At 39.7% G+C, this 7788-nt stretch overlaps 1 protein-coding gene across 1 annotated transcript in view; it reads right to left on the bottom strand.

Moving 5' to 3' along the window:
• Positions 1 to 7729: 7729 nt before the first annotated feature.
• The window catches only part of mrpl3 (mitochondrial ribosomal protein L3), an 11388-nt gene continuing 11329 nt past the window's right edge, over positions 7730 to 7788 (bottom strand). Inside the window, exon 10 of the mRNA XM_059350780.1 lies at positions 7730 to 7788. This exon is cut by the window's right edge and continues 188 nt beyond it. The gene's annotated coding sequence lies outside the window, so the exon portion shown is untranslated.

The raw sequence follows: 7788 nt of genomic DNA, 5'->3' as shown, positions 1-7788 counted from the left end.
CCAAAACAGATGTAATTTCTCTCTCACTTGCTCCCACTCTGCCCTCCCTTCTGTCTATAATATACCCGCACACGCACACGTCTCCAGAGATGCCTTCATAGCAGATGAAGGTTTTTATAATTAGTGCAATACCCACACAATGCAGGGAACTGACTATTTTCACACAAACCCTAATTTGATTTTTAATCATCTTTGACAAAGCTTTTATTCATCTGTTTGTTTACTTCCAGCAGCAAAGAAAAGGTGCTAAGAAACAGGAACGTCCTCAATAGATACATTAACTATACTTGTATGTATGGTTTCTAATGTATTTTACTCTCCCCAATATTAAGAGCCACCCCTCCCTTCCTCTCTCTTTGTGTTGTTGCTTTTGTGTCCGCTCCTCTCTGTGAGTCAGGCTAAATGGCTTTCTATTCAGGAGTGAGAAATGTCATCACTTTGTGTGGGTGTGTGGAAGAGAAGAAAAAATACTTTTTTTTGTTGAGAAACGACATTGTTAAGGGTCACTTCAAACAAATCACAGACAATACATTTTCCCATTTACACCTATTGGTATCTAGCTATGCAGAAAGTTTCGGTTTTATTTGTGTGGATTTGCTCAAATGTCATTTTTTGTGTTGGAGTTGTGACAGGAGTCTGGGCAGCACATATTCTTACATCTTAACAAATAAATGTGTCTGTGTGTCTATATGCCACTATGTTTATGCACGTCTCTTTGTTTCGGTCACTACTCAAAGCTCATGACTGTAGGTGAGGGTCGGAACGCAGACGGACTGGTTAATCAGAGCTTTGTCTTCCAGCTCAGCTCATTCTTCACCACAGTACAATGTCTGCTTCACTGCTGATGCTGCACCAAACTTCCTGTCCATCTCATACACACTATTTTGTCCTCACTTATAAAAAAAGTCGGTAACGCTTTATATTAAGGTCCTTGTAATAACCATTAATTAACAAGTAATAAGGCCCTTGTAAGTCCTTACAAGATGCTTATTAACATTACTGTGTGTTTATAAGCCTATATAAGTGTTAATAATGGCATTATAATACAGCTAATAGCAGGCTATAAGAGATGTATAATAAGAACATTAATAAAAGCCTCATAAGTATCTTATAATTCTTCATAATAGCATTACAAACACCCATGACCCACCCATTATGTCTTTGCCATGCCTTTATTAATCTTTTGTTTGCTTATTGATATTAAAATATACTTTATTGCTCATCTATTATAAGTTAACTATGCACTTGTTAACAGTTAACTATGCTTTTTGCAGCTAAAGGGATCTAAAGCGAGAACAATGCCTTATTACTTGTTAATTAATGGTTATTACAAGGACCTTAATATAAAGCGTTACCAAAAAGTCTATCTTGAAATACTTAATTCTGGTGATATTCTTTGCTTTTAATATCATCCAAAAATCCCACAAAAACACCAACAACAAATGAATCCTAACAAGTATCGTTTATCCAAAGCCTGATCAGGCTTATTCCTCTCTGCTGTAGAGCATCATTTTTGTCCAAAATCGAATCAAAATCACATCAACGAGCCACACAGTTGCACTGGGTGACCTTCGTAGCCGTAGTTTATTTTGAGTCAAGGCCACATGCATCGTCCTGCTGCTGCAAACACTCACTCATACGCTAAATTTGCATGAATCTGCAGCTGAAAATAGTCCTGAACGAACACACAATTTACTTCTGTTTGAGTGACATTTGCTGAAAAAACTAGTGCCTAGCTGGTTAGAAAGCCACATCTCTCTCTCTCTCTCTCTCTCTCTCTCTCTCTCTCTCTCTCTCTCTCTCTCTCTCTCTCTCACAGAGATAATGTCACAGATTAACCTGCTCTCCCCGAGTGTCAAAGGTCAGACAGGAAGAGCAGCTAATTCCTCTCAAAGTCAACTCTCCCTCCTTCTCTCCTGCTTCTCCTGCTTTTGCTGCTGTCATTTAGTTTTTCACCTGCGGTAACATGTCATTCTCTCTCTCTCTCTCTCTCTCTCTCTCTCTCTCTCTCCTTTACCCCCCTCCTTCAGCCTCCTCCCTTGGCTTCCATATTGATTTACTCAGTATCCCGCGGTCACATTCTTGTGGCGAAGGTTTCCGGCTGAAAAAACGATGACATTTACCTCCCAGTCACCGCACGGCTCATTTGAACTCCACAAAATAGTGCACTTGCTTTTTTACAGTGCATGTCGATGCTGTGATAGTTAATGGAAGATTGCACGCATTTTGAACATCTAATGGTGTAATGAACTACTTCTGAAGTGAGAAATGTGAGTCAAAGGCTTGAGTGCTTCAGCTAACATGTTGGTTGAACTTTGTCGCCAACTTTGCCTTTTTCTTGTTCCTAACGCCAACTCTTCTTTATACAATTGAGGGGAAAGAGTGGGACAGGCAATGACAGGTAATGGGAATAGAGGCACTGCACACACACACACACACACACACACACAAAACATATCTGAGGGCAGGATGGGAACACATGTGGAGAGGGAAGCGGGGGCCCAAAGGCTGCACCCTGCTTTCACCCAGTGGTGCTGGAAGGAAGGAACCCAAATTTACCAACATGGGTGGGAGGCATCACACACACACACACACACACACACACACACACACACACTCATGGGACGCAGGTGCTCAAAATTGGGAGGGGTTCACCGCAGCAGGACCACCGGCAGTGACGCTCAGAGAGATGTGCTGTGGAGCAGAGTTCTTGTCTCTTTTCCAATAAAAAAAGACTCTTATATTATAATATATATTATAATATTATAATAACATAATATATAACTCAATATCTATACTTAGGAATTACTAAATCTCCACTGAGCTGTGAAATAATCGGTGATGTAATGTATTCAGATCCCTTGCTTAAGTAAAAGTGCAAAAGTATCAGCATCAGACTGTCCTTAGAATGTTACATTCCCCCCCTAGATATTATTATATGCTATTATGCCCATAACAAAAGTATATAAAAGGATTTGATGCAGCCTTTGTGCAGACACGAAGCATCAAGCAACACATAATGCAGCGCAGGAACACATACACAAGTGACTCTAATATAAACTTCAAATGTCACTCAGACGCCTCTATTAGCAGACTGTGATTATATTCAGTGTAATAAAAATAACTTAATGTTCTCTTCCTCATGAAAAGATTAATGCATTTTATTCCTCATGTTAATTGACTCCGGAGGTTATATAAACACTTTATAATACCATTGCCTACTGATGCTGAAGTCAGTGTGAAATTGCATTAACATTCTCTCATTTCCTCTCATGTTTAGTTGATCGCTCCCGACCGTCACTACAGACTTACGAGTGGCTGTCTGACTGAGGGAGTTAATGTGTTCAAGAGCCAGCTGTCCCTCAAATAACACACTCAATAATTCATATTGCACAAACACTCACATGCTGATCTTCGTGTGTGTGTGTGTGTGTGTGTGTGTGTTGAGATGCGGGTCACTTCGACACTTTTTGTGTAAACTCGGCAAAGGAAGTAGCAACATAAGTGCTGACCAGTCCTGGGTGCAGAATTGTTGCTTGCTAAGGAGGCAATAAAACAGTGTGTGTGTGTGTGTGTGTGTGTGTGTGAGTAAGAGATAGAGTCACGGTAGGTGTGTGTGTGAGAGCAACAGAAGAGAGGTTGTGTATATGTGTGTATGTCCTCTTTACTAATGGAAATCAGATCTCTCATGTGTTGAGCCAGCAGAAGCAGAGAAGAGATCCATCATGTCAGGCTGGGGTCAGAATCACAGGCCGACCTTCGCTAACACTCTCCAAGTAATTTCCCCCAAAACGTTCAGATTGAGCCAAAACATGACCGGCTCTTTAATTAAAGGATGAAAATGCATTTAGGAATCAGACATAAAACAGTTTGACAGGAGGGTGGGGCTGATGGCAGCGCTCAAATGTCTAGATTTGCAGATTGTGTTTGGAGGGATCGCTGCATGGAGACTTGCTTGGACATGCATTCTCTAAGTGGTGTCTCGCTCCCACTGCTCAACAGCTCATCTGCTTATTTTAGCCGTTTTCGGTTGATTCTCAACTCTTGTCAAAACAAGTCAGCGAATCAAGTCCTATACTGTAATAAATTATTCTGTAGTCATTTCATTTTACTTAATATATTTGATAAAATGTATTAAATATAAATGCGTCCTTGATTTTGAGGCAGTTGTTTAAGTAACTTTAATATAAAAATATGTGAGGTATAATCGACTTATTTTGACCACATTGAATATAATCTTTAAGTGTGTGTAATTCTAAATCAAGAGAATTTTGAATGAATCCAACACAATAGAATTAGTCCATTTTTAATTGACAGGCACTTCCTGTTAAGTTATTAACTCAACTTGTAACGTAGTTAGATTTAATTAATAATATTGCGTGCAATCTGTTGCCTCAATTTTATTGAGTAGCTATTGTTTATCTTTTTTTACAGTGTATAGGCAAGACAAAAGTCTTCATTGGCAGTTTACTAGTCAGTTATAAGCTTTTATAGCTGTGATAACAATGTTTTTTTTATCAGTCAATGTTTAAAGCAGTTCAGTCAGCGATCAGTCGATCATATGAAATGTTATTTGAACAATTTTGATGATTGCTAAAAAAATCAATAAAAAAAGATCACCAAAAATGTTGTGGTTCCAAGCTCTCAAATGTGAATAACTGCTTTTAAAAAATATATATTATTTAACCTTCCTGTTGCAGGTCAATTGACCCATTTCAAAGTTTAAAATCGGAAGAAAAAAGAAAGAAAGTAAAAGGTATTTTTGTTGGGGATGAAACTTATTTTGTTTGGCTTAATAAGTGTAATCAATATATAAAATGAAAATGTTCATTTCACATAGCAATGTCATGTGAAACTATTTTATATGTAGGTATTTTCAATGTACATTAAAAAAAAGTTTTAAAAAGCATTAAAAAAAACAATGAGTGAGAGGTAAAGAACACCATTGCACTAAATATTGAGTGAGATGGTTAGTAATGGAGTTAATGATGAAATATAAACCATGTTTATTGGGATTTTTTACATTTCTGACACTTTTGCATAATAAAACATGCCTCTGGGCAAATTTACCCATGAACATTATCAGTGGCGGACTCAGACTGTTAGAAAAAAATAAAAAGGGCACATTCTGCACAACATGGAGCTGCACCAGCACACCAGATCATGATGCATCATGTATGATGAAATATTAGCATTAAGTTAAAAGGAGTTTCAGATCAAAGTAATTAATGATATGGTACTGACAGTTAAAAGTATCGAACGAAATCATCAACCACCCGGGCATGCCCCCCTGGGAGAAAATGTGTACATTTCTTGTGCATTTTGAGAGCTAAATGAGAGCAAACATCTCACATAACATTATTCACAGTTGGGTGATAGCGTATTATAGAATCTCTAGAGGGCACATCATCATAATTTATTGTATAAAGGGGCACCCTAGAGGGCAATCAATACGTTTTTTCATGTGTAAAGGGCAGCCAATAAGGCACTTTCTCTCATTTTCACCACTCTAGAGGGCACTTTTGCGCGCTTTTTCAACCACAGAGGCACCAAACAGGAAAAAAGACACTAGAAGGGCACTCATTAAGGCACGTTATCGAATTTTCTTGCACTAGAGGGCACATCATCATAGTTTATTATATGAAGGGGCACCCTAAAGAGCACCAAATCATTTTTTGCACGTGTAAAGGGCAGCCAATAAGGCACTTCCTCTCGTTTTCACCACTCTAGAGGGCACTTTAACATTTTTTTTATGTTGTCTTAAGTACTGTACATATATGTGCATGTATGGGTGTAGATGTTTGTTGGAGTTGTGTTGTGCTTTTTCATTGCACTTTGTTTTAAAAAAGACAATAAATAGTTATTTTCAGTGTCAGGATGTTTTCAGTGGACTAACATGACACCAACAGTATTACATATTTGTATACTTTACATTTCCAGAGAGGAAAAAAAAACTCTTTCACATTATTTCATCCATCAAAATGATTACATCATCCGTTTTGACAATTACCATGTCAGTCAGGACATTTTATTACATTACTGTCAAATAATTTAGATTATTGGGTTTTATTACATCTTCAAACAGGTTAAGTGCACATTTTATTATAATTTCAGGAAATATAATACCTCATTACTAAAACTTCTGTGTTCACGTAGAAGAGACTAATAGAAGAATGTGGTTTTGAGGCCCTGAGTTTACAGCTCTCCTGTGTACACTTTGCTCAGCTGCAGGCTGGAAATGAGATTCAATAAGTTTGAAGGCCAGGTAAAATGCTTTAGATACTAGTGTTGGACAACACTGCAGGATTTATTGATCCTTCTACCTTATTAGATGCTGTACATCCGCAGTTTCTGCTGCTTTTTTCTTTAATCAGGTCATTAGTTCATTGTACCACACTGAAAACTGACTGACCTACTGGTCATCCACTAAATCCAAGCACACCCTCACACAGCAGGCTGGAGTTCGTCTTCTTCTCTTTCTGCTCTGCTGCTTTAACAGACACGACCCCCCCCCCCCCCTCATCCCCCTCCCTCCTCTCGTCCACCCCCACAAGAGCCTGACGATGTGCAGGCTCCACAGAGCAGGAGTTTCAAACGATATCATTACCATTTCAAAGAACCTGCAGCTGCCTTATGGACCTACAAGCTGTGGCACGTTATGCGGAGCAGGACGTTGTTTGCCAACAATCTAAATCACCACCTTACATCTTTTTATCTAAATGACAACCAGCTACTGCACATTTCTGAGTCTGTGGGTTGTATGTTGTTTCAATTAGGGAAAAGGCATCAATGCTCTGTGTGTGTGTGTGTGTGTGTGTGTGTGTGTGTGTGTGTGTGTGTGTGTGTGTGTGTGTTTGTGTCCGTGCTTGTTGCGGAGTATCCTGTGAGGCATCACTACCACTTCAGGGTACGTCAGGGTTTCAAACAAAAGCCTTGTTTTTGCTGCTGTCAAACACATGGCAGATACAGAGCAGAGACGAGCACAGGGAGCGTCTGAATCACATGCAGGCCTCTGAGGATACATTTACACTAAACAAGAGTCCAACACTTTGGAGGACATGATTCTCATTTATTTATTGCCCCTTTAACGGAGCAGGGGGGGAATCTATCAGCCCACCAGCTCGCGGTTTTCTCATTTAAATACTGCTGAACACAAACACAGTCTTCAGCGCCCAGCGGTTCCTGCTGCAACATTAATGTCCTCATTTATCCTCTTATGCACAAATGTCAACCTTTGTCAGCCTCCAGCCCTGCCTCTCTTTCTCCCTTCCACACCTTCACTGACTCACTTTACCTTCCTTCCGTCTCTCCTCCTTTGTATTTGCTCCCATACCCCATTCATTCCTCCACCTCTACCTGCACAGACCCTGTCCCTCCTGTCAGTATTCTCCTCACTCTTTCACTCTGCTTTGTGCAACTCATTGTATCCAGTGCTCCCCCCCCCCCCACCTCCCCCTCCCCTTATCCTGCGTCCTGCATAGATATTGCACATTTTTCCACCACATCTGCCTCTCTCTCGTTTTGTTTCACTGTCTTTTTTCTCTCCTCTCTCTGCTTGGGGATCCTCTTGTGACATCATCACTCCTACAGTTACCATGGTTTCGGGGGAAAGGGACCGTAATAACTGTTTGGATCAAACAGACAGGCTTGGTGCTGTTGCATCTTGCACAGAACAAAAAAAAAAAAAAAAAAGAATCAGAGGGGCTCAAGACTTTCAAAGGAATTACTCTTTATTACAGGATCCAGACAGAGTTTGTGGGTTTAATTGAAAACATGACACGTGTGTGT

The sequence above is a fragment of the Centropristis striata genome, chromosome 14 (assembly GCF_030273125.1).
Source record: "Centropristis striata isolate RG_2023a ecotype Rhode Island chromosome 14, C.striata_1.0, whole genome shotgun sequence".
Lineage (NCBI taxonomy): Eukaryota > Metazoa > Chordata > Actinopteri > Perciformes > Serranidae > Centropristis > Centropristis striata.
This window is presented reverse-complemented; position numbering and strand designations above follow the sequence as displayed.